Source organism: Trachypithecus francoisi, unplaced genomic scaffold (assembly GCF_009764315.1).
Source record: "Trachypithecus francoisi isolate TF-2019V2 unplaced genomic scaffold, Tfra_2.0 Lachesis_group2, whole genome shotgun sequence".
Classification (NCBI taxonomy): Eukaryota; Metazoa; Chordata; class Mammalia; order Primates; family Cercopithecidae; genus Trachypithecus; species Trachypithecus francoisi.
Window position 1 is genome coordinate 170,724,276 of NW_022681465.1, and position 25,341 is coordinate 170,749,616.

A 25,341-nucleotide genomic window follows, 5' to 3' on the forward strand; every position below is an offset into this window, starting at 1 on the left:
CTGCTGGCAAGATGACCAAAAAAGAACAGTTCCGGGCTGCAGCTCCTAGCGAGACCAATGCAGAGGATGGGTGATTTCTGCATTTCCAACTGAGGTACCCTGTTCATGTCATTGGGATTGGTTAGGCAGTGGGTGCAGCCCACATAGGGTGAGCAGAAGCAGGATGGGGCGTGCCTCACCTGGGAAGTGCAAGGAATAGGGGCGCCCCTCCACCCGGCGGCCCCCCCACCCCCCAACCCCTACCTCAACCGAGGGAAGCCATGAAGGACTGTGCTATCCGGCCCAGATACTACACTTTTCCCATAGTTTTTGCAATCCGCAGACCAGAAGATTCCCTCATGTGCCTACATCACCAGGGCCCTGGGTTTCAAGCACAAAACTGGGTGGCTGTTCAGGCAGACACTGAGCTAGCCACAGGAGGTTGTTGTTGTTGTTGTTGTTGTTGTTGTTGTGTTCCCCACCCCCATCCCTGCCCCTGTATCTGAGCGGTGACTGGAACCCCAGCAAGACAAAACTATTCACTCATGGAAAGGGGGCTGAAGCCAGGGAGCTTCCGTGGGTCTAACTTCGAACAAGCTCAGCAAGCTAAGAACCACTGGCTTGAAATTCTGCCAGTGGCTGCCAGCACAGCCAACTGAAGTCGACCTGGGACCATCGAGCTTGCTGAAGGGAGGGGCCTCCACCATTACTGAGGCTTGAGTAGGCGGTTTTCCCCCGACCACACTATAAAGGCCTGGAAGTTCGGACTGGGTGGAACTCAGCACAGCGTGGCAAAGTGGCTGTGGCCAGACGGCATGTGTAAATTCCTCTTCCCTGGGCAGGGCATCTCTGAAAGAAAGCAGACCCAATCAGGGGCTTATGGATAACAACCCCATCCCCCTGGGACAGAGCAGCTGAGCAAAGGGGCGGCTGTGGGTGTATCTTCACCAGACTTAAATGTCCTTGCATGCCAGCTCTGAAGAGAGCAGCGAATCCTGACCAGGAGGGTTTTCCCACCACAGCGCTCAAGCTGTGCCAAGGGACAGACTGCCTCTTCAGGTGGGTCCCTGATCCCTGTGCCTCCTAAGACAGACCTCCTAATAGGGTTTGACAGACACCTCATACAGGAGAGCTCTGGCTGGAATCAGGCCAGTGCCCCTCTGGGACAAAGCTTCCAGAGGAAGGAGAGGCATCAATCTTTGCTGTTCTACTGCCTCTGCTGGTGATACCCAGGTAAATAAGGTCTGGTGTAGACCTCCGGCAGACTGCAGCAGAACTGCAGAAGAGGGACCTGTTAGAAGAAAAACTAACAAACAGCCATAACATCAACACCAACAAAAAGCAGCCCCACACAGAAACCCCATCCAAAGGTAATCAACCTCAACGATAAAAGGTAGATGAATCCACAAATATGAGGAAAAATCAGAGCAAACATGCTGAAAATTCCAAAAATCAGAATGCCTCTTCTCCTGCAAGTGACTGCAACTCCTCTGCAGCGAGGGCACAAAACTGGATGGAGAATGAAACTGATGAATTGACAGAAGAAGGCTTCAGAAGATGGGTAATAACAAATTCCTCTGAACTAAAGGAGCATGTTCTAATCCAAAGCAAGGAAGCTAAGAACCTTGATAAAAGGTTACAGGAACTGTCAACTAGAATAACCAGTTTAGACAAGAACATAAATTACCTGATGGAGATGAAAAACACAGCAAAAGAACTTGGAGAAGCATACACAAGTATCAACAGCCAAATCAATCAAGCAGAAGAGAGGATATCAGAGTTTGAGGGTCAACTTAGTGAAATGAGGCATGAAGATAAGATTAGAGAAAAAAAGATAGAAAAGGAATGAAAAAAGCCTCCAAGAAATATGGGACTATGTGAAAAGACCAAACACACAATTGATTGGGGTCCCTGAAAGTGATGAGGAGAATGGAACTAAGTTAGAAAACACACTTCAGAATATTATCCAGGAGAAATTCCCCAACCTAGCAAGACAGGTCAACATTCAAATTCAGGAAATACAGAGAACACCACTAAGATACTCCTTGAGAAGAGCAAACTCAAGACACATAATTCTCAGATTCTCCAAGGTTGAAATGAAGGAAAAATTGTTAAGGGCAGCCAGAGAGAAAGATCAGGTTACCCACAAAGGGAAGCCCATCAGACTAACAGCAGATCTCTGCAGAAACCCTGCAAGCCAAAAGAGAATGAGGACCAATATTCAACATTCTTTTTTTTTTTTGAGATGGAGTATTGCTCTGTCACCCAGGCTGGAGTGCGGTGTCACAATCTCAGCTCACTGCAACCTCCACCTCCCAGGTTCAAGCAATTCTCCTGTCTTAGCCTCCTGAGTAGCTGGGATTACAGGCGCACACCACCACACCCAGTTAGTTTTTGTATAGCTTTTTTTTAGTAGAAATGGGGTTTCACCACGTTGGTCAGGCTGGTCTTGAACTCCTGACCTCATGATTCGCATACCTTGGCTTCCCAAAGTGCTGGGATTACAGGCATGACCCACCATGCCTGGCCTCAACATTCTTAAAGAAAAGAATTTTTAACCCAGAATTTCGTATTCAGCCAAACTAAGCTTCATAAGCGAAGGAGAAATAAAATCCTTTACAGACAAGCAAATGCTGAGGGATTTTGTTACCAACAGGCTTGTCTTACAAGAGCTCCTGAAAGAAGCACTGAATATGGAAATGTAAAACCAGTATCAGCCGCTGCAAAAACACACCAAAATATAAAGACCAATGGCACTATGAAGAAACTGCATCAACTAATGTGCAAAATAGGCAGCTAGCATCATGAAGACAGGATCAAATTCACCCATAACAATATTAACCTTAAATGTAAATGAGCTAAATGCCCCAATTAAAAGACACAGGCTGGCAAATTCAATAAAGATTCAAGACCATTGGTGTGTGGTATTCAGAAGACCCATCTCACATGCAAAGACACTCATAGGGTCAAAATAAAGGGATGGAGGAATACTTACCAAGAAAAAAAAAAGGGAGTTGCAATCCTAGTCTCTGATAAAACAGACTTCAAATCAACAAAGATCAAAAAAGACAAAGAAGGACATTACATAATGATAAAGGGATCAATGCAACAAGAAGAGATAACTATCCTGAATATATATGCACCCAATACAGGAACATCCAGATTCATAAAACAAGGTCTTAGATACCTACAAAGAGACTTAGACTCCCACACAATAATAGTGGGAGACTTTAACACCTGACTGTCAGTATTAGACAGATCAACGAGACAGAAAATTAACAAGGATATTCAGGACTTGAACTCAGCTCTGGATCAAGCAGACTTAACAGACATCTACAGAACTCTCTATCCCAAATCAACAGAATATATATTCTTCTCAACACCACATAGCACTTATTCTAAAATCGACCACATAATTGGAAGTAAAACACTCCTCAGCAAATGTGAAAGAATGGAAATCATAACAAACAGCTTCTCTGACCACAGTGCAATCAAACTAGAACTCAGGATTAAGAAATGCACTCAAAACCGCACAACTACATGGAAACTGAACAACCTGCTCCTGAAGGACTATTTGGTAAATAACACATTTAAGCAGAAATAATGAAGTTCTTTGAACCCAATGAGAACAAAGACAATGTACAAGAATCTCTGGGATACAACTAAAGCAGTATTTAGAGGAAAATTTATAGCACTAAATGCCCACATCAGAAAGCAGGAAAGATCTAAAATCAACACCCTACCATCACAATTAAAAGAACTAGAGAAGCAAGACCAAACAAATTCAAAAGCTTTCAGAAGACAAGAAATAACTAAGATCAGGGCAGAACTGAAAGACATGAAAAACCCTTTAAAAAATCAATGAATCCGAGAACATTTTTTTTTTGAAAAGATTAACAAAATAGATAGACTACTAGCCAGATTAATAAAGAAGAAAACAGAGAAAAAAACATAGGCACAATAAAAAATGATAAAGGGGATATCACCAGTGATCCCACAGAAATACAAACTACCATCAGAGAATACTATAAATACCTCTACATAAATAAACTAGAAGATCTAGAAGAAATTGATAAATTCCAGGACATACACCCTCCCAAGACTAAATGAGGAAGAAGCCACATCCCTAAGTAGATCAATAATAAGTTCTGAAATTGAGGCAATAATTAATAGCTAACAATGAAATAAGCACAAAAGCATACAAATTCACAGCCAAATTCTAACCAGAAGTACAAAGAGGAGCAGGTACCGTTCCTTATGAAATGATTTCAAACAATAAAAAGAGGGACTCCTCCCTCATTTTATGAGGCCAGCATCATCCTGATACCAAAAACCTGACAGAGACACAACAAAAAAGAAAATCTCAAGCCAATATCCCAGACGAACATCTATGCAAAAAATCTCAATCAAATACTTGCAAACCAGATACAGCAGCACATCAGAAAGCTTATCCATGAGCAAATTGGCTTCATCCATGGGATACAAGGCTGGTTTAATATATGCAAATCAATAAATGTAATCCATCACATAAACAGAACCAATGACAAAAACTACATAGTTATCTCAATAGATGCAGAAAAGACTGATAAAATTCAACACCCCTTCATGCTAAAAACTCTCAATAAAATAGGTATTGATGGAGTATATCTCAAAATGATAAGAGTCATTTACAGCGAACCCATAGCCAACATCATACTGATGGGTAAAAGCTGGAAGCATTCCCTTTGAAAACCTGCACAAGGCAAGAATGCCATCTCTCTGTCATCATCTATACTGTTCAACATAGTATTGGAAATTCTGGCCAGAGCAATCAGGCAAGAGAAGGAAATAAAATGTATTCAAATATGAAGAGAGGAAGTCAGATTGTCTCTGTTTGCAGATGACATGATTGTATATTTAGAAAACTCCATCATCTCAGCCCCAAAATTCCTTAAGCTGATAAACAACTTCAGCAAAGTCTCAGGATACAAAATCAATGTGCGAAAATCACACATATTCCTAAACACCAATAATAGACAAGCAGAGAGCCAAATCATGAGTGAATTCCCATTCACAATTGCTATAAAGAAAATAAAATACCTAGGAATACAACTTAAAGGGACATAAAGGACCACTTCAAGGAGAACTACAAATCACTGCTCAAGGAAATAAGAGAGGACACAAACTAATGGAAAAGCTTTCCATGCTCATGGATAGGAAGAATCAATATCATGAAAATGGACATATTGCCCAAAGTAATTTATAGGCTCATTGCTATTCCCATCAAGCTGCCATTGACTTTCTTCACAGAATTAGAAAAAAGTACTTTAAATTTCATATGACACCCAAAAAAAGCCGTATAGCCAAGACAATACTAAGCAAAAAGAACAAAGCTGGAGGTATCAAGCTATCTGACATCAAACTGTACTACAAAGCTACAGTAATCAAAACAGCATGGTACTGGTACCAAAACAGATATATAGACCAATGGAACAGAACAGAGGCCTCAGAAATAACACCACACATCTACAACCATCTTATCTACAAACCTGACAAAAATAAGCAATGGGGAAAGGAATCCCTATTCAATAAATGGTGCTAGGAAAACAGACTAGCCATATGCAGAAAACAGAAACTGGGCCCCTTCCTTACACCTTATACAAAAATTAACTCAAGATGGATTAAAGACTTAAACATAAAACCTAAAACTATAAAAACCCTAGAATAAAACCTAGGCAATCCCATTCAGGACATAGGCACGGGCAAAGACTTCATGACTAAAACACTGAAAGCAATTACAACCAAAGCCAGAATTGACAGATGATATCTAATTAACCTAAAGAGTTTCTGCTCAGCAAAAGAAAATATCATCAGAGTGAACAGGCAACCAACAGAATGGGAGAAAATTTTTGCAATCTATCCATCTGACAGAGGGCTAATGTCTAGAAACTACAAGGAACTTAAACTTACAAGAAAAACAACCCCATCAAATAGTGGGCAAAGTATATGAACAGATACTTCTTAAAAGAAGACATTTATGTGGCCAACAAACATATGAAAATAAAAAAGTCAGCATCCCTGATCATTAAAGAAATACAAATCAAAACCACAGTGAGATACCAAGTTATTCCAGTTAGAATGGTGATCCTTAAAAAGTCTGGAAACAACAGATGCTGGAGAGGATGGTGAAATAGGAATGCATTTACACTCTTGATGGGACTATAAGTTAGTTCGACCATTGTGGAAGACATTGTGGTGATTCCTCAAGGATCTAGAACCAGAAATACCATTTGGCCCAGCAATCCCATTGCTGGGTACATACCCACAGGATTATAAATCATTCTACTATAAAGACACATGAACACGTGTATTTATTGCAGCATGATTTACAATAACAAAGACTTGGAAGCAACCCCAATGCTCATCAGTGATAGACTGGATAAAGAAAATGTGGCACATAAATACCATGAAATACTATGCAGCCATAAAAAAGAATGAGTTCATGTCCTTTGCAGGGACATGGATGGAGCTGGAAACCGTCATCCTCAGCAAACTAACACAAGAACAGAAAATCAAACACCGCAGGTTCTCACTCACAAGTGGGAGATGAACAGTGAGAACACATGGTCACAGGGAGGGGAACATCACACACTGGGGCCTGTTGGGGGCTGGGGGGAAAAGGGAGGGAGAGCATCAGGACAAATACCTAATGCATGCGGAGCTTAAAACCTAGATGAGGGATTGATAGGTGGAGCAAACCACCATGGCACACATATACATATGTAAAAATCCTGCACGTTTAGCACATGTCACCCAGAACTTAAAATAAAAACAAATAATAAAATAAGCAATAAAAACTTTATTAGCTAAATTGGAAGGAATTTGGGATTTCAGGCCTATTTATGTTTTCTTAAACTGCCACTGCCTATGTGAGAGACCAGAATATGCCACTCCAAAGATGCTTGTTGAGCTGAAGACAAGAAGAAACAGATACAGAAAAGCTCTGAGTCTTCTCTCAATTTGCCTAAAAGCAGGATACAGATATACAAAGATAAGAGGTTCCTTGACATCCCTTCTGCCAAGGAGAATAAAGATTAACTACTGATGTCAGCCTTACACCCTTATTGGCCTGAATATGTTACCATAGTGCCACCGGTGGGCAGGAGGAGGTTCCCAAAAATCAGTGGGACCTAGACGCCACTGATGTCCAGGCTCTTGTCAGTGTTGTGAAAAGGATTTCAAGGATGAGTCGAAAAATATGAAAGTATGGAGATTTATTGCAAAGCAAAAGTACACATTCAAGAAAGGAGAGTGTGGGCGTATTCGAGAGAGACTTGCTCAGTGAGTGTTGGGATTTCTGTGTTGATGGGTTTCTTTAACCAAGAGGTGGAATATTTTTGAAAATTCCTGAAAAAGCTGAAGATTCCTTGGAACTGTGGTGCCACCCAGTTTTACACCAAATACAAGTATTCTTGGAACTGTCAGGGTGCTGTTGTGTGTATTATTTAGTATGTTAATGAGCATGTAATGAGGTCCTAGGTGAAACCTAGGTCAAACTCAGTGCCATGTTGGGTCCTGTCAGTCTTAGCTGGCTTTGCCTAACCCTGGTTTCAGGGTGCAGCTACTTCAACAATTTCCTTTTTGCTAATCATGTGAAACTACTGCCTGGAATTTTCTGTTGTCCTGTGACCATCCTGTATTATTCGTGTCTCAAAAGAAACCCACATTAACAAGCTTTACTAACTAGCCATTATCTGCTATAACATGCTTTTCCGCAAGTTGACTCTGATTTTCTTTCAATTAAGTGGTCTAAGCTGATTAGATCTTCACTTGCAGTGCAGGCTGGTAGTTTTGACATGATTCAAGTAATTCCTCGACAAAAAGTACATGCAATCTTTGACAAGATTTTCAAGTTTAATTTGGAATTACTTTTCATTTTATTTCAATTTTATTGTTTGATGTTTAGAATACTAAGCTCTCCATGTGATGAGATCCAATAAGGTACTCATTAGAAATAAGATTCAGAGGGCTGTTTGAGTAAACATTAAATATTTACAAATGCTCAATTAACTGGTATACATTTTCAATTTATGCAACTGCGGAGACTTGTGTAATGGACACTTCAGATAATGGGCAATCTAAAAACTTAAAAAAAATTCATCAAACATTAAACGTATTTTATGTAGTCATGATAATAATTAAATAACCATAGTAAAGTATAAATTCTACCAGTATCTGTCAGGGAAGATTTATTTGGTGTGATTTTACTGATTTTCATTTGTAATTATTGATTTGTTTTTCTAAGACCACCAGAGCGGACACAAAAGAACCAGCGAGTAGGCAAGGGTAGGAGCAAAACTGCAAATTTATTTTTGGTCACCTAAGGTGTGGGGGGAGAGGTCTGTCGGCCTCCGGCAAAGGAGGCCAACAGAGTCGCCCGTGGAGATCTCGGACGGAGTTCCTGCAGTCCGGACAGGAGTGGGGAGGCTGGGAAGTCCGCGCCGCGCTCTGCTGGGAGCGGCTTTTCTAGGAGTGGGAGGGCAATAGGCGGGGCACAGGCGTGTCCGGGGGCGTTCCGCAGGTGCGACCAGGTAAATCTTGGTCTCTTTGGATTGATGTCACCTGGCACATGCCCGGTTGGTCTGCACCTTCCCCAGCGTCGGCTGCATTTTCACGCGCGTGGGAAAAGTTGGTGATGAAGAACCCGGAAGTGCACCATCTTGCCTCCGTTCGTCCAATTATTACTTCAATTAGTTTATAAGGGATGATAGTTTCCATTACTACCATAGGTTCTTTTGAGCACTTCTTTTGATTTTAAATTGTAATTATTTAGCAAACCAAAATATTCATTTCCATATGCAAAAGAGGTACTGATGAGTAATTGATCAGAGACTTTTCAAAAAATCTGTGCAGTGTGGACCATTTGCCTTCATTCACAAAATTATCATTAGCTTGTGAAATATTTTATGTTATACCACTACTTAGTTGATCATGACATAATGATTTCAAAGAAATAGAGATGAGCATTGTTAGAAAATCCAACCAGCAATGAAGAGAAATTGCTTTACTTTAATAGAAAAAAACAGTATGTAGAAACAAATAATTTAAGTATTATCTATCTTTTATTTTATTTATTTAGTTACGTAGTTTTTTTTTTACAAACTATTAACAAAATTCAAAATGCAATGAAATGCAATATATGTATATTTTTAATGTTTCAGCTCTTTGAGTAGCTACTTTGTTTCTTTCCCTAATAACGAGAATTATGTAATTCAACCTGTGTCTCCTTTTTAACATTGAGATATCTTTTTTATCATTTTTTTTTTATTTCAATAGGTTTTTTGGGGAAAGGTAGTATTTGGTTACATGGATAAATTATTTAGTGGTGATTTTTGAGATTTGGGTGCACCCATCACCTGAGCAGTGTACACTGTACCCAATGTGTAGTCTTTTACTCCTCACATCCCCCTCACCCTTTCCCCCAAGTCCCCAAAGTCCATTGTACCATTCTTATGCCTTTGTGCTCTCGTAACTTAGTTCCCACTTATGAGTTAGAACATACAATGTTTGGGTGTCCATTCCTGAATTACTTCACTTAGAGAATAATGGTCTCCAATTTCATCCAGGTTGCTGCAAATAATATTATTTTGTTCCTTTTTATGGATGAGTAGTATTCCATGGTATAATTATACCACATTTTCTTTATCCACTTGTTAATTGATGGGCATTTGGGCTGGTTCCATATTTTTTGAAATTGTGAATTGTGCTGCTATAAACAAACGTGTGCAAGTATCTTTTTTGTATGACCTCCTTTCCTCCAGGTAGATACCCAGTAGTGGGTTGCTGGATCAAATGTTAGATCTACTTATAATTATTTACTAAATCTCCACACTGTTTTCCACAGTGATTGTACTACTTTATAGGTTTACCAGCAGTGTAAAAATGTTCCCTTTTCATCACATCCATGCCAATATCTAATATCTTTTTTAACTTTTTGATTATGGCCATTCTTCAGGAGTAAGATGGTATTGCACTGTGGTTTTGATTTGCATTTCTCTGATAATCAGTGATGTTGGACATTTTTTTCATATGTTTCTTGGTCATTAGTATAATATATCTTCTTTTGAGAATTGTGTATTCATGTCCTTAGCTCACTTTGTGATGGTATTGTTTGTTGTTGTTGTTGTTGTTTTCTTGCTGATTTGTTTGAGTTCTTTGTAGATTCTGGATATCAGTCCTTTGTCAGATGTATAGATTGTGAAGATTTCTCTCACTGTGGGTTGTGTGTTTGCTGATTATTTCATTTGCTATGCAGAAGGTTTTTAGTTTAATAAACTCCCATCTATTTATCTTTGTTTTAGTTGCATTTGTTTTTGGGTTATTGGTCATGAAGTCTTTGCCTACACCAATTTCTAGAAGGGTTTTTCCAATGTTATCTTCTGGAATTTTCATGTTTTCAGGTCCTAGATTTAAATTTTTGATCCATCTTCAGTTGATTTTTGTATAAGGTGAGAGATGAGGATCCAGTTTCTTTTACATGTGGCTTGCCAGTTATCCACACGTGGCTTACCATTTGTTGAATAGGGTGTCCTTTCCCCACTTTTTGTTTACTTTATTGAAGATGAGTTGGGTGTAGGTATTCTGGTTTGTTTCTGGACTCTCTATTCTGTTCCATTGGCCTTGGTGCCGATTTTTATACAAGTACCATGCTGTTTTGGTGACCATGGCCTAATAGTATAATTTGAAGTCAGGTAATGTGATGCCTCCAGGTTTGTTCTTATTGTTTAGTCTTGCTTTGACTATGTGGGCTGGTTCCATATGCATTTTAGGATTTTTTTTTTTTCTTAGTTCTGTGAAGAATGATGGTAGTATTTCAATGGGAATTGTGTTGAATTTGTAGATTGCTTTTGATGGTATGGTCATTTTCACCATATTGATTCTGCCAATTCATGAGCAAGGGATATATTTCCATTGGTTTGTGTCATTTACGATTTCCTTCATTAGTGTTTTGTAGTTTTCCATGTAGAGGTCTTACCCCTTCTTGGTTAGGTATATTCCCAAGTATCTTATTTTATTTATTTATTTTTTGCAGCTATTATAAAAGGGGTTGTATTCTTGATTTGATGTTGAGGTTTGTCATTGTTGGTGTATAGCAGTGCTACTAACTTGTGTACACTAATTTTGTATCCTGAAACTTTATTTAATTCAGTTATCAGTTCTTGGATCTTTTTGGACAAATCTTTAGGGTTTTCTAGGTATATAATCATATCATCAGCGAACAGTGACAGTTCGACTACCTCTTTACCAATTTGGATGCCCTTTATTTCTTCCTCTTGTCTGACTGCTCTGGCTAGGATTTCCAGTACTACTTTGAATAAAAGTTGTGAAAGTAGGCATCCTTATCCTGTTCCAGTTCTCAGGAGGATTTCTTTCAACTTTTGTCTATTCAGTATAATTTTGGCTGTGGGGTAGATGGCTTTATTACCTTAGGATGTTTCCCTTCTATGCCACTTTTGCTGAGGGTTTTAATCACCAAGTGATGCTGGATTCTGTCAAATGCTTTCTTCATGTCTGTTGAGATGATCATATGATTTTTGTTTTTAATTCTGTTTTTGTGGTGTATCATATTTATTGACTTGTGTATGTTAAACCATCCCTACATCTCTGGTATGAAACCCACTTTATCATGGGGGATTATCTTTTCGAGATGCTGTTGGATTTAGTTTGCTACTATTTTGTTGAGGACTTTTGCATCTATGTTCGTCAGGGATCAGGGATATTGGTCTGTATTTTGTTGTTGTTGTTGTTGTTGTTGTTGTTTTGTTCTTTCCTGGCTTTGATATTAGGGTGATACTGGCTTCATATAATGATTTAGGGAGGATTCCCTCTTTCTCTATCTTGTGGAATAGTGTCAATAGGATTGGTACCAATTCTTATTTAAATGTCTGATGGAATCCAGCTGTAAATCCATCTGGTCCTGGACTTTTGTTTGTTGGCACTTTTTAAATTACCATTTCTATTGTGCTGCTTATTATTGGTCTGTTCAGAATTTCTATTTCTTCCTGTATTAGTATAGGAAGCTTGTATATTTCCAGAAATTTATCCATCTCCTCTAGGTTTTCTAGTTTGTGTATGTAAAGGTGCTCATAGTGGCCTTGAATGATCTTTAGTATTTCTGTGATATCAGTTGTACTGTCGTCTCCTGTTTTGTTTCTAATTGAGCTTATTTGGATCTTGTCTCTTCTATTCTTGATTAATCTCACTAATGATCTATCAAGTTTATTTATCTTTTCAAAGAACCAGCTCTTTGTTTCGTTTATCTTTTGTATTTTCTGGTTTCGATTTCATTTACTTCTGCTCTGATATTTGCTTTTTCTTTTTTAATGCTGAGTTTGGATTTGGTTTGTTCTTGTTTCTCTAGTTCCTTGAGGTATGACCTTAGACGCCCATTTGTGCTCTTTCAGGCTTTTTGATGTAGGCACTTAATACTATGAACTTGCTTCTTAGCACTGCTTTTGCTGTATCCTAGAGGTTTTGATAGGCTATGTCACTATTATTGTTTAGTTCAAAGCATTTTTAAATTTCCATCTTGATTTCATTGTTGACCCATCAATCATTCAAGAGCAGGTTATTTAATTTCTATGTATTTTCTTGGTTTTAAGGGTGCCTTTTTGAGTTGATTTTCAGTTTTATTCCACTGTGGTCTGAGAGAGTACTCTATATAATTTTTCACTTTTCTTAAATTTACTGAGACATGTTTTGTGGCCTATCATATAGTCTATGTTGTAGAGTGTTCCATGTGCTGATGAGTAGAATCTATATTCTGCAGTTGTTGAGTGAAATGTTCTATAAATGTCCGTTAAGTCCATTTGATGTAGAATATAGTTTAAATCCATTGTTTCTTTGTTTACTTTTTGTCCTGAGGACTTATGTAGTGCTGTCAGTGGAGTATTAAAATCTCCCACTATTATTGAGTTGCTGTCTATCTCATTTCATAGGTCTAATAGTAATTGTTTTATAAATTTGGGAGTTTCAGTGTTAGGTGCATATAAATTGTGTGATATTTTCCTATGGGACTAGCCCCTTTATCATTATATAATGTCCCTCTTTGTCTTTTTTAACTGTTGTTGCTTTAAAGTTTGTTTAGTCTGATATAAGAATAACCACTCCTGTTCACTTTGGGGGTCCATTTGCATGGAATATCTTTTTCCACCCTTTTACCTTAAGTTTATGTGAGTCCTCATGTGTCAGGTCTTTTGAAGACAGCAGGTACTTAGTTAGTGAATTCTTATTCATTCCGCTGTCTATATCTTTTAAGTGAAGCATTTAGGCCATTACATTCAATGTTAGTATTGAGATGTGAGGTACTATTCTATTCATCTTTCTTTCCCTTTGCCTACTAAAATGTTGAACTCATTTAGCTTCCAGGTAATACTTGAAAAGTACAGTTTTATTTTTTATTGCTTTGTTAAGAAATATCTTATTTAGATCTGGACTTCATTTATAACAACAAAAATCATCAGGAGATGCATTTAGATGTTGATATCAATTGTGCGGGCCTAGCCCCCACGTCAAAACTAATGGCCATTGTTTTCCTTCATTTAAAAATTGTTTTTAACTAGAATTGAGACTTCCAGTTAATTGAGACTTCTAGGCAATTTAATTTAATTTCTCTTTGCACTGACTTGGGAACTGTTAGATTGCTACTTCTTTCTTTCTTCTCTAGTTGCCTCACTGTGTCCTTTATTTCCTTGTCATTATCAATCTGGGAGATACAAGCAAGGAAGTTACTGGGTGGAAGTTCTCACAATTGCTCACTCATTTCACCTGCCAGCTACACCTTTTTACGCATTTCCTTTTAAGACAAACTGACATGAATTAAGATAGGATAAAACAAAGCCCTTCAGTTTGCCTTCTCTGTCACCTCTCCTTCATGCTGATGTACCAGCTTTTGAAACTCTATTCATATTAGTTTCTTTTCCCCATCTTCTAAAATGGATGGTAGTATCTTACTCTCAAGCATGTCTGTGAAATATATAAAAAATGCATAACTCTTTTTTGTCTGGATAAAACACGATTTCAGGGTACTTTATAACACATTACTCCAATTGATTGAGGTTGGCGCATGGAAAGAAATCCACTTGCCATCTCATTTCCTGAGACAGGCTACAGTCTTCCACTGGCTATGCCCAAAGTGTAAGTAAGGGCTATCACAAAATGGCTTGTAATTGGGCTGTATCACTTACCAGTCATTTGTTTGGGATTAGGAATGCCTTTCTGGTTTTGCACAGAAATGGTGGATAATTAACTGTTGTTGCAGTATCAGGATGGCCCCAAAAAGCTTATTATGAAATCATTTATTAACTAGTACTGCTCAAGAAATCTTTAGATGTCACTTATGGCATAATTTTTATGGGAAAACAGATTTAATATTTTAGTCCAGCTCTCCAGAAATAGCTCTCTTTATACTAATTTCCATCTTCTTTACCTTGGCTGTCTTGGTTCCTTTGAATTTTTATTTCCAACAGTCATGTGTTTGGATGTAAGGAAGCTGCTCCCTGGGTGCCAGGCTTTCATATGCTTTTTCCGTTCTGGAGTCACTAAAGTAAATTTTGCATATTCACAGTTTAAAATATAGTTATTATGTTGTTTCCATAGTGAAAATATGATGGATAAAATTGTAATTTGAGGTCAAAGTAGGTTATTTAAGATAAATGAAAAACATCATTTAAAATATGCTTAATTTAAAATGTGCCTATCCTTTAATTGTTAGTAGTATATAAGTATTTTTCATTCACCCACATAATATTGGGCTTAAGAGGTTCTCTAAACACCTTCACCAGAGCATATGCAGGGCCATTTGTATGAGTTTAAGAAGGTCAACAAAGACTGAGAAATGCCTTGAACACCTGTAAATTTAGATTGCCTTCTATGTTGTGAGAACCGAAAGTTGAGGAACAAATCAGAATTCTCAAGTAGAAAGCCACCAGCAGGCAAAATTGGCACCTGTACCTGCACACCCCTTTGCCTGCCCAACAGCAGCCTAATGTAAACCTGCCATCTCTTCTCCATTACTTGTATGGGGGGCTCCCATCTTTTCATAACATATTTAAGTGGCAGTTTAATGAGGAGAGGTAGGATAGATCTTAAAATAGAATATTCTTGCTTTGGTAGGGCTGACATTGTATAATCAAGTTCAAAAATACTTAAGTCATTTCCAAATCTGTTTCACCTAAGGCCCACAAATTTTGCTAGTTACCTTGACTCCAGTCTCTCAGAAGACACTGAAATTGTCAAGTATTAACTCCTATATGTAACTTAATCTTCAACTTGAAATATCAAGGGAGATGTATCTATCCTTCCTGCTTCAAAGGAAGTGTACACTTTCCTACACTCTAGATCTAATTCCTTATGTCTCCATATGTTACCTTCATGATTATTCCTCCTCTCTTTAGCAACTTCAACTTTTCTCTTTCCTTTGGCTCCTCCCACTCTGCTTTCAAAAATTGCAAAGAATGTTCTCATCGAAAATGTCAAAATCTTAATCACTCATCAAGTTATCATTTGTTGAAAAATTAATAAGTGCTTGTTTAAATGCAAGCTCTGTCATGGACACACCTGTTAGAACCATTGTACCTTTCTCTTTCCTTTCTTCGCTAAATGTTTGTGATACCTGATCTAAAATTGTTTCATCTGAATTCCTTTATAATGCCATAACATTTAGTTTCAGATTCTACCATACTAATGCTATTCTCTTGTGGTTTCTATATATCCTCTAAACAAATTCTTCTTGGCATTTATCTTACTTTCATTTTAGAATTTAACACTATCAAATCTCTCTTGCTTTTTTGAATACTTTCATATTGTTTCTGTATTTTTTCTACTTCTCTATTTTGCTTCTCCTCAAATTACTTTTCTGTTACATTTTCCCCCAGTATCTGGATATAAATATTCCTCAAGACTCCAACTTTGACACTTGCTCGTTTTGATATACCATTATTCTTGTTTTAACTATTGTTCCTATGACTTCCAAATGTAGATGTGATCTCTGACTTTTGCTCCAGCTTCATGTTATCAGTTTCTTTCTCATCTACTCTATTTGCATGTTTTGTCATTAACTGTGTAGTCTAAATATCCCTACATCTTGGCAGATTCTGCATGTAGAATAAATTCAGACTAACCATAACTCAAATTCCAGTGGCTCTGACCCCCATGTGCATACCCAGGACACCAAAGTCTAGGTTTGATTCAGAGTTTATCCAGGATCTTCCATGTATTCGAAAGCTTTTATGTCCTGCTTATCTACTCTGGTCTCCTCATAGAGGTTCAATGCTCACAAAACCCTTGAAGGAAGCTGTCAGTGTTATAAATGCCCTTTTTGAGAGCATTAGTTCCCTTCCAGGTGCTGTCTCCTCTGACCACCCAACTTTCCTGTACTCCATTATTTCTCTTACCTTGTTTCCATTTGGTTCATAATCCTTGTTCCTACCAGATGTATATTTTAAAAATATTCTTTATTTTCTAAATTTTGTTAGACAAGACTTGGTCTTGTTCATTATTCCATACCTAGCCCCTAAACCAGTGTCTGACAGACTGGAGAGGCTTAATACATATTTATTTAATGAAGAAATAAATGAATCAGTAAACTTGGGATACCAACCCATAATGCCAAGGTAGTGCCATTTTTGACTGCAACCTGGGCATCAACCCTGTGGTCCTCTGCCCTGTGTTCCCATAATTACACATGCCTGCCAAGAGACAACCTTGCAAGCAAGGCATTCTAAGGATAGCAGTCTCAGGTCCACTGTGTGAGCATAAAAACAAAGGTCAATAATGAAAACTTCAGTAGAATTATTTCATTGCAAGTATTATACTGAACACATGTCCAAATCAAATTGGCTAAAGTCCTTATTCCATACTTGAATGCACGGCATCTAGTCTTTTAGCATGTTTCCTTCCTTCAGTGTTGCAGAGTTTCCCAGGAATTCTTCATGTCCCACAGTTTAGTCCTGTATTCAATGACCATGTCAGCCAGCCATGGACCAGTGCTCTGCTATTTTCAATGGTTACTGCTCTCTCCCTTGCTGGTTACCTGCTGCCATCTCAAGGTATATTCCTCTCAACTCACTGCCCCTCTCTCCTGCAAGAAACGTTTCTCCCCGAAATTGGCACATAGTTTTGCTCATTGACTCAAAAAGGTATGTGAAGATAGGCTGTAACTTTTAATCAAATACAGAAAGACTGGGAGTTATAGAAGGCAAGTGGAGTACAAATATACTTTGACTCCTAAATGTGACTTACAAGCAGACACCACCAGCTATAATCCAAAATTTCAGAAGCCCCCTAACATGTTCCTCAGGCTGCTTGCTAGCCTGATGTCCCTTGATAAAAGTGAGTTTACCCTGCAGAAGTGTTTTAATATCTCCATTCAAAACTACTGCCAGGATCCTCAGAGACCAATTCATTTCTTTGGTACTTCCAGTGAAGGATCTACAACTTCATTTTCATTTTTGTCACTAAATTACTAGCAGTCCAGAATATTCAATCTTCTTATTTAAAATCTCATTTCTACTTCTAGGGATGTGGTCTGGTCTTATTCTTTCAATACAATAATCTAGTATTAGAATATCCACTGAAGTCTGAGTTATTCAACCTTAAATACAATCACATGTGAGGTGTCACCACGGCAGAGGAACACATACTTGAGTAGAAAATCAGGCTAACAGACCTTTCCTGTGGTTTATTTTTTCTCTGCTTCTGATCCCCTGTAACTTCTTGATCAAGAATACATACACACAACTGTCTGAAAACAAGCACTAATGTACATATACAGGGAGGAAAAATTTTATACAAGAAATGTTTCTGCAAAGAACACATGGCCCAGATTGCTGCAGATCTGCTTGCACCCCAGCAAAACTCTTTTCTTATCACTTGAATTTTCCCAAACAATTGATAATTCAAGCTTTTACCTTCTGCACAGAGAAGAGTGATGCTTAAAGTTCCGAAATTGCATGATTTTGTTGTTTTTTAACCTACGACATATACCTTCCTCACTGGAAAAAGAAAACTAAATTTTCTCAACTATATATATTTATGGCATCAGACAGAAATTAAAATTAATTGCCATTTTGATGTAACCATATTTATGCTTTGTATTCTTGATTTGAAAATCGTAAATGAGAAATACGTCTCCCGAGGAACTCTAGGAGACACTGCAGATGTATTGTTTGAAGTTTGATTTTATCCAAGAAAATGAAGCCAATTAGGCGGTTTTACAGTCATATTAAAATAAAACTTTAAATATATAGATGTGTAAAACCTAGAGATTTCCAGTTATTTTTAGAAAAGTCCTGTACACAAAATTTGGATTCTTTGGGTTAGCTTTAGTGTCTTGATAATTTGTTGATTGCTATTAAGTGAAAGTAAAACATTTACAGAGCAATGCCAATGATATTTTGTGGAGTAATACCATGCAGGAGTTAAAAAATTATGGTGAGAGAACATAAGTTTGAGCAGCCTTTATAAGAGTACTTGACTTTTTTGTATTTCATTGATTTAATGTTGAGATGTAAAACAAAGAGTATTTCAGAACTAAAATTCTGACATTCAAATTGACCTTTGACAGAAATTTTGCCAATACTTGGATGAATGCTTGCAAAAATCTTTAAGAAACCTCTAGCAAATTCAAAAAGAAAAAATGCAAAGCATTTTAAAATGATGACTTTGCTGGGAGGAGAACCAGGGTCATAGATAACACATTTTGGAACGTGTGATGACAGGGTAGAGTTGCTTGCTAATCTGGGAATATTTTATATAAAAATGTGTCAATATTACCCTGGCAGATTAAAAATTAAGTATTTTTTTTAATAATTACTTTCTAGTTTGGACCCTGAAGAAAATTTAGTGTTCATGTAAACATTTGATTAATTTCGGCGGGGAGTTTCTGACATAAGTGAAAAGAGATGAAAATGACTGCTCTTTAAAAGAATGGCTCTTAATTATGCTATCAGATTCAAAATAAATATTTAAAAAAGGCCCCTAGCTGTTTATTATTTTAACTCTTGGTTATGAGTCATAAATGTAAGCTAAATGACAAGTACTTTGCCTACAGACACTTACTAAACAGAATGTTAAAGGAGAATGGTTTTGGAAAGCCAGACTATGGATTATTCTCAAAAGCAACATTGAGCCAATGGCTTGAGGTTTAATTGCAAAGGCCAGAAACGAAGGCCAGGAAAGCTGGGATTCTGTGACTTGGATTCATAGAAAATAAGCTTATTATCCATAAAGTTTCCTGAAAATTGAAATTGCATGTGGTTCCCAAAGATCTTCAAAAAATATTGGCCAATTGACACTTGAAAAGGAATTTTCTCCACTTGGCACAAACAGAAGTATTTAAATGAGACTTTCAGGAAAAATAACACCACCCTCAAGCCACAACCCCAAAGTATGCTGAGATTTGCCCTTTAGATCCTGGAAAATAATGAACAGAAATATTTATGAAATGGAAATTGCTTTTACATAATTTTTCTTTAATCATGAGGGAACAATAATTTACTAAGTTTGTGATCACCAACCAGGTAACTTAATTTGCCACATGGATATACTAGGAACTTCTGATGATTTTCTTTCTTTTCTTACTATTATTTCTCCTTGAAATTGTTTTATCATGCAGATATCACATTGCTCTGTTTCTCTCCTTACTTTTTTGTCTGCTACTTTTTGATCTTCTTTATAGACTTTTTTCTCATCTCTCTAATCTCTTAATATTGAACTGTCTCAACATACAGTCCTTTACTTCTTTATTTATTTTCCTACTGATTTCCTCTCTTGGGAAATCTCAAGTCTTAAGGCTTTAGTATCTGTATACAAGCTCATTAACCTAGCATGCATATCTATATCTTACCTCCCCTCTCAACTCTAGACTCATGTAATCAACTAACTTTCCAAATATCTCCTGTTGGATATCTAATAGACCATTCCTAAGTTGACATTTTAAAAATCAAGCTTATAATCTCACCCACCACCCACAAAACCCTATCCCTCCATAACAGGCACTTCCCTTCTTCTATTTGCTTTGACTAAAATCTTTGGAAGCGTCCTTTACTCTTTTTGGTCATCCTTTATCCATCAGAAAAATCTGTTACTCTACCTTCAAATTATATGAAAAGTCTTTGTCTCTCAATCTCTAGAGCTAATGCCCTGCCCAATTTCTTACATATTCTATTGCAATGGTGCCAAATGAGTTATGTTGCTTTTCTCCCTTTGATCTATTTCCAACAGAACCACTAGAGTAATACTGTTAGAGTCATATTTCTCCTCATGTTTTATTTTTCGTCATAGCACTCATTACCTTCTAACATATTGTGTATTAACTATTCATCTTATTTTTGTCTTTTTTAATCCACTAAACAGTACTTTATTTATTTATTATTTTTTGAAATGGCGTCTCACTTTGTCACCCAGGATAGAGTGTAGTGGTGCGTGATCTCGGCTCATTGCAACCTCCAGCCCCCAGGTTCAAGCAAATTCTCCTTCTCCTTCATCAGCCTCCCAAGTAGCTGAGATTACAGATGACTGTCACTGTGCGCAGCTAATTTTTTTTTTTCCAGTAGAAATGGGGGTTCACTATGTTGGCCAGGCTGGTCTTGAACTCCTGACCTTGTGATCCACTCACCTCGGCCTCCCAATGTGCTTGGATTACAGGTGTGAGCCACCACATCTGGCACACTTTTTAAGGATGAAAATTTGTTTTGTTTTGTTTGATGTTACAATACCAGTACCCAGAACAGGGCCTTTCTTGTAATAGATACTAATTTGCTGAATCAGTGATTGAAACACACCACCAAGGTTGCAGCAGAATATAGTTTGACCTAGTTCTTAATCACAGTTTTCTGATTCCGTATAATAAAGGAAATATACGGGACATTTCAAGCACTATATAAAGGAAGGGTTAGAACTGAATCATTCTTGGGGCTCAAACTGGGAAGGCTGACAGTGGAAATATTTGACCCAGAGCTAGGCAAGAGTAGCAGCACTCAAAGTCTATCATGTGTGAATCAAGTTATGTGGAATGATTTACTGTAATAAATTTCCTTGTATTTATATCCGGAAAAGTGTAGCCAAGGAAATTTATTTTTATATAGTGGGTAAGAATTCAAATCTTAAATAGAGAAATTATCTTAATTTTTTTCTAGTTGATTGCTTGTAAGCCACTCTGAGTGATTTACAGAGTGCTTTGTGTAGAGCAATCGATCATGGCGTGGACTTCATATGTAATCAAGGTCTTTGGGGACTGTATGGATCACTTCAAGGAAGCAACAGGGTGAAGTCTTACTCTGTGCATAGTTTGAATCTGTAGGGAAAGTCTGGTTGGCTGCTGAAGTAGTAGGAACCAGAACCTTGGAACAAGAGCAACACGAAAGACCAAGGCATATTCTTTTTGGAAATATCCTTTTGGATGTCTAAGATCCAAAATGATATTTCAAAACGTTTTCAGATAATAAAAAGTTATTTTTCAGAGGTGAAATTCCAAGAAAATGTTAGTCTCAGAGAGGAAGTTATGTACTTTAATTGCACATGGAAATTATATTGTAATGATGAATATATTTTGAGACATCTGAAGAATCTGCAATGTCTATAGAGAACTCCCTGGTATTTTGCAATTGAAGTAATACATAGACAAATTGGAAGAGTAACACATAATTAAAGTCAAGGAGCAAGGAGTGCTACAATATAATTGTAATAATTGAGAAAGAAAAAGCCAAAATTAAGCTAATTCTTTGGAAAAGCATGTAAAAATAATTTAAAGGGTTGTAAAGACATGTTTGAAACAAAACAAACTACACTTATTAGATTATTTGCTTACAAGAAATTGAACATATAGTAATGACACCGATAAGAAAAACTAATTCCAATTTTGTGTGTGTGGTCAAAGATAGTCATTTTAAACTGAGAAATGTGAAACAACTATGCTTAAAAGAGATCTGAAGTCTAAGAAAAGTAAAATAAGTATACTTCTAGATTGAGAAGAGAATGAGATCCACTGGGAAGAGATTTCATAACTAGTGATTTGGGGAGAAATTTTTGCCTAAATTCAAACTTTTTACTATAGAGAGACCTATAAAAGAAAGATCTTATAAAATAAATAATGTCACTTTAAGTTCTCTTCCTTTTGTCTTTTTCCTATGGCTTTCACTCTTAGGTGTATAACATCTCATATAAGTCTAAGCTGTCTCGGTATCTAGATACATTCTGTCAATATTTTTCATATTGTTTCCTTCTCACAAAATATCCTTTTCATCATTGTATTTAATATACTAAATAACTCCAGCAATAGTTATAAAACCACATTTACTTCTTCATTTTCTTCCAGTTGATGTGATTTATTACCCAAGAGAGCGAGGTTCCCTTCTTTGTGGACTTGGATCCCTGGTGCAGTGGAAAAGCAGTGCACCACAGTGGTGCCTTCTGACAGCAATGAGTTATGGCAGTGAGGACAATGGCAATGAACAGATCCCAGTACTCTCTTACATTTTCCAGGAAACTGTTTAGGAGGTGGCATCTAGAGCATGTGAGCAATACTTTTTGCCTGTGTAATGTGAGCTGTGGAGTTGGTATTAATTTTAGTTGCAACGAAACTGAGATGTAAAATAGTTTACTTCCAAAACTGAATAGCCATTTATAGTTTTAACATCTGTAATTGTTGATTATTTGCCATATCTTTCTTCTTCTTCCAAAGTTTTATAGTATTTGCTTAAAAGATGAAATTGCTACTTGTGCTCCAAACTTATTTTCTACACAGACAGGAAAAAAAATAAAATAAAATCATGGTCTATTTTTATTCAGTGTGTGTGTTATTTCAATGTGATTTTAGATTTTGTAATGTGGCACTCCAGAATTGTATGCTGAGTAAATGAAAGGGAGAGAACTTCACAGTTAACCGTGTGAATGGATCAAGTCACTTAGCTTCAAGTGACTGCTTTGTAAAGCTTTAGATTACTCGAACTTGTATCCTTAGAGATTTTTAAAATTCACCCTTTAAGTCACTTCGTTATTTGCTTGTTCACATGAAAATTTTCAAAATAGAAAATAGCTCTTATTACCTTGATATCTATGGTTATTATTAAGAAAAATATACTATTTTGGTATGTCGTTTTGTTCAATGGTTTAAAAACTCTGGGAGTGTAATTGTTGTCCTGAGTTGGTAGATGAAATTAAATCAGGTTTTGATTTTTTTTCTTTTTTTAATTCAGTGAATGTTATTAGTCATTGCCACTTAAGATTTCTTTTATGCAATTATATCTCTATAAGCTCCTTATGTTGCTTTTCCATGGTACACATGTCTAAGACTAGTCAAGATTATAAACCTGCTAGGAAGAATTTAAGACTGTAAATCCAAACCTAGTTAGCACAAGTTTAGGTAGCACCCTTGAAGTTATTTAATTGTTCTTATGGATATTGCTTAACTTCTGAACCAAAAGGTAAACGCTAAGTCTGAGAATCTTCCTCTGCTAGTGGTTTTCTCTTTATTTAGAAAGCAACAGAAGCCTTTGCAGTTGTTCAGACAGCATTTAATTTATTGGTTTAAAATGAAACATAAGATGTGTTTGTAATTCTCAATTGAGTCCAAATTAAAAATTCTAATTTTTCATTTTATTATTTATAATTTGTAAAGTTTATATAAAATAGTAATTGATAAAGAATAGTATTCGATAAAATTGTAATTGTACCTTTTCTGTGGGTTTTAGAAGAAAATAAGGAGAGTTAAGATCCTGCTCATTGTGGTGTAACATGGGAGAGGGGTGATCAGTGAGAAGTGAATTCTAATATAAAGGACCAGAGTGGAGGTAAGAAACATAAACCCAGATTGAAGCTGTGCCATTGGCTCCATGATGTCCCTTTCAGGATGATAGTTTAAAACCCAAACATACTCCCATGGCTTTCTCCAAGTGGAAAAAGTGAGGCTTTCCAAGCTGAGTAGATGATACAGCAAAGGCCATTAACATTGCTTCTATTCTAATCTTCATGCATAATGTTTTATTTTAATTCTTCCTTAGAATATAGTTCAGCTCTTGTTTGTCTGCTGATGCAATTAATCCTAGTGCAGTTAACCTAGTGCAATTAATCTAAGCAACTACACAAGTCAGTAATTTATATGAACGTGTCTGATTGGAAACGTGGCATTCAAGATTTTTTGTTTTATTCTTACAGTTCAATAGGGATAATCAATAGCAACCATTTCTTAGTTACCCAACTAGCTAAATCTGATACCCTTTTTTATTTTACATATTGTTGTCATACCCCAATCTGGTCACAAGGATCTTCCATTCTTCCCTTAAAAAGTCCTCCCAGAACACAAAATGTAAATGCCTGTGCATATATCTTGGTGGCTCCCATTGTGAGAAAATTCTTGGAAGCTTGAGCCTTGTTTCTTCTCAACATCACTCCAAATGCTTTTTTTTTTTTTTTTTTTTTTTTGTAAATTTTGCTTCATATATTTTCCCCGCATTGAATCATGGTTCTGAGTATGACTATATTCTGGGGCTGAGTCCTTCTAACAAATACTGAAACTAGGGGTCTTTGGGACCCTTGAAAGAGAGAATTAATAAATCTATAAGTACTTTACATTAGTTACTCTCTATAGGGTTATGAGAAACAATCTTACCCAGGATTCCTTTGAGAGAAGTTTACTGCAAAGCTACACAGAACCATGAAGGACCAAAAAGTGAAAAGTGTTGCCCTGCTTTTAACTTTGGCTTATCCTGGAAATGATTGTTCCCATAACTGAAGTATACAATAGGCATTCCGAGAAACATCATCATAACACATTTTGGTGACTGTCTCTTTGTCAGAGGCCCAAGAGACGAACTCTGGTTGGGCAGTTTTTTCACCGTTATATATAGAACACCCCTATTAGGCAGAATTTAGGCCAGGCTACCTCAAGGACTGGTGGCCTTCTTCATTTCCAGCCTAGACATGTTTGCCCTTGAGTTAGGTACCAGCTTCTGATCTAATCATTTGTAGCTAATTTGTCGATGTTGTTATGGCTTATGTGTCACACGAATAGCAGAATTTGGAGGAATGAGCCCTTCAGATTCTTGTTTCACTTATGAGGCATTGGTTGTGGCAGACACTCTCAGATTTTCTTACAAGAAACTCTTAGCCAGTAGAAAGAAAGAGGTATAATAAGAATGCATAGTTATTCTCCCTTTATAATAAAGACAGGACAGGGGAAAATGGCTTTAATTGAAAATAAGTTAAGAAAGGAACACCTATTAGGATCTAAATAAAAATTTATTGATGCTCCTAAGAACAATGTGGCAGAGAAGTGTAAGATACTGTAAGCTCTATAAGGATGTGGTGTCTGCTCTAGTCCCCACA

General features: G+C 37.0%; 1 pseudogene; it reads left to right on the forward strand.

Moving 5' to 3' along the window:
• The first annotated feature begins 16,995 nt into the window (after positions 1 to 16,995).
• Positions 16,996 to 25,341, forward strand: part of LOC117066132 — a 35,132-nt pseudogene continuing 26,786 nt past the window's right edge.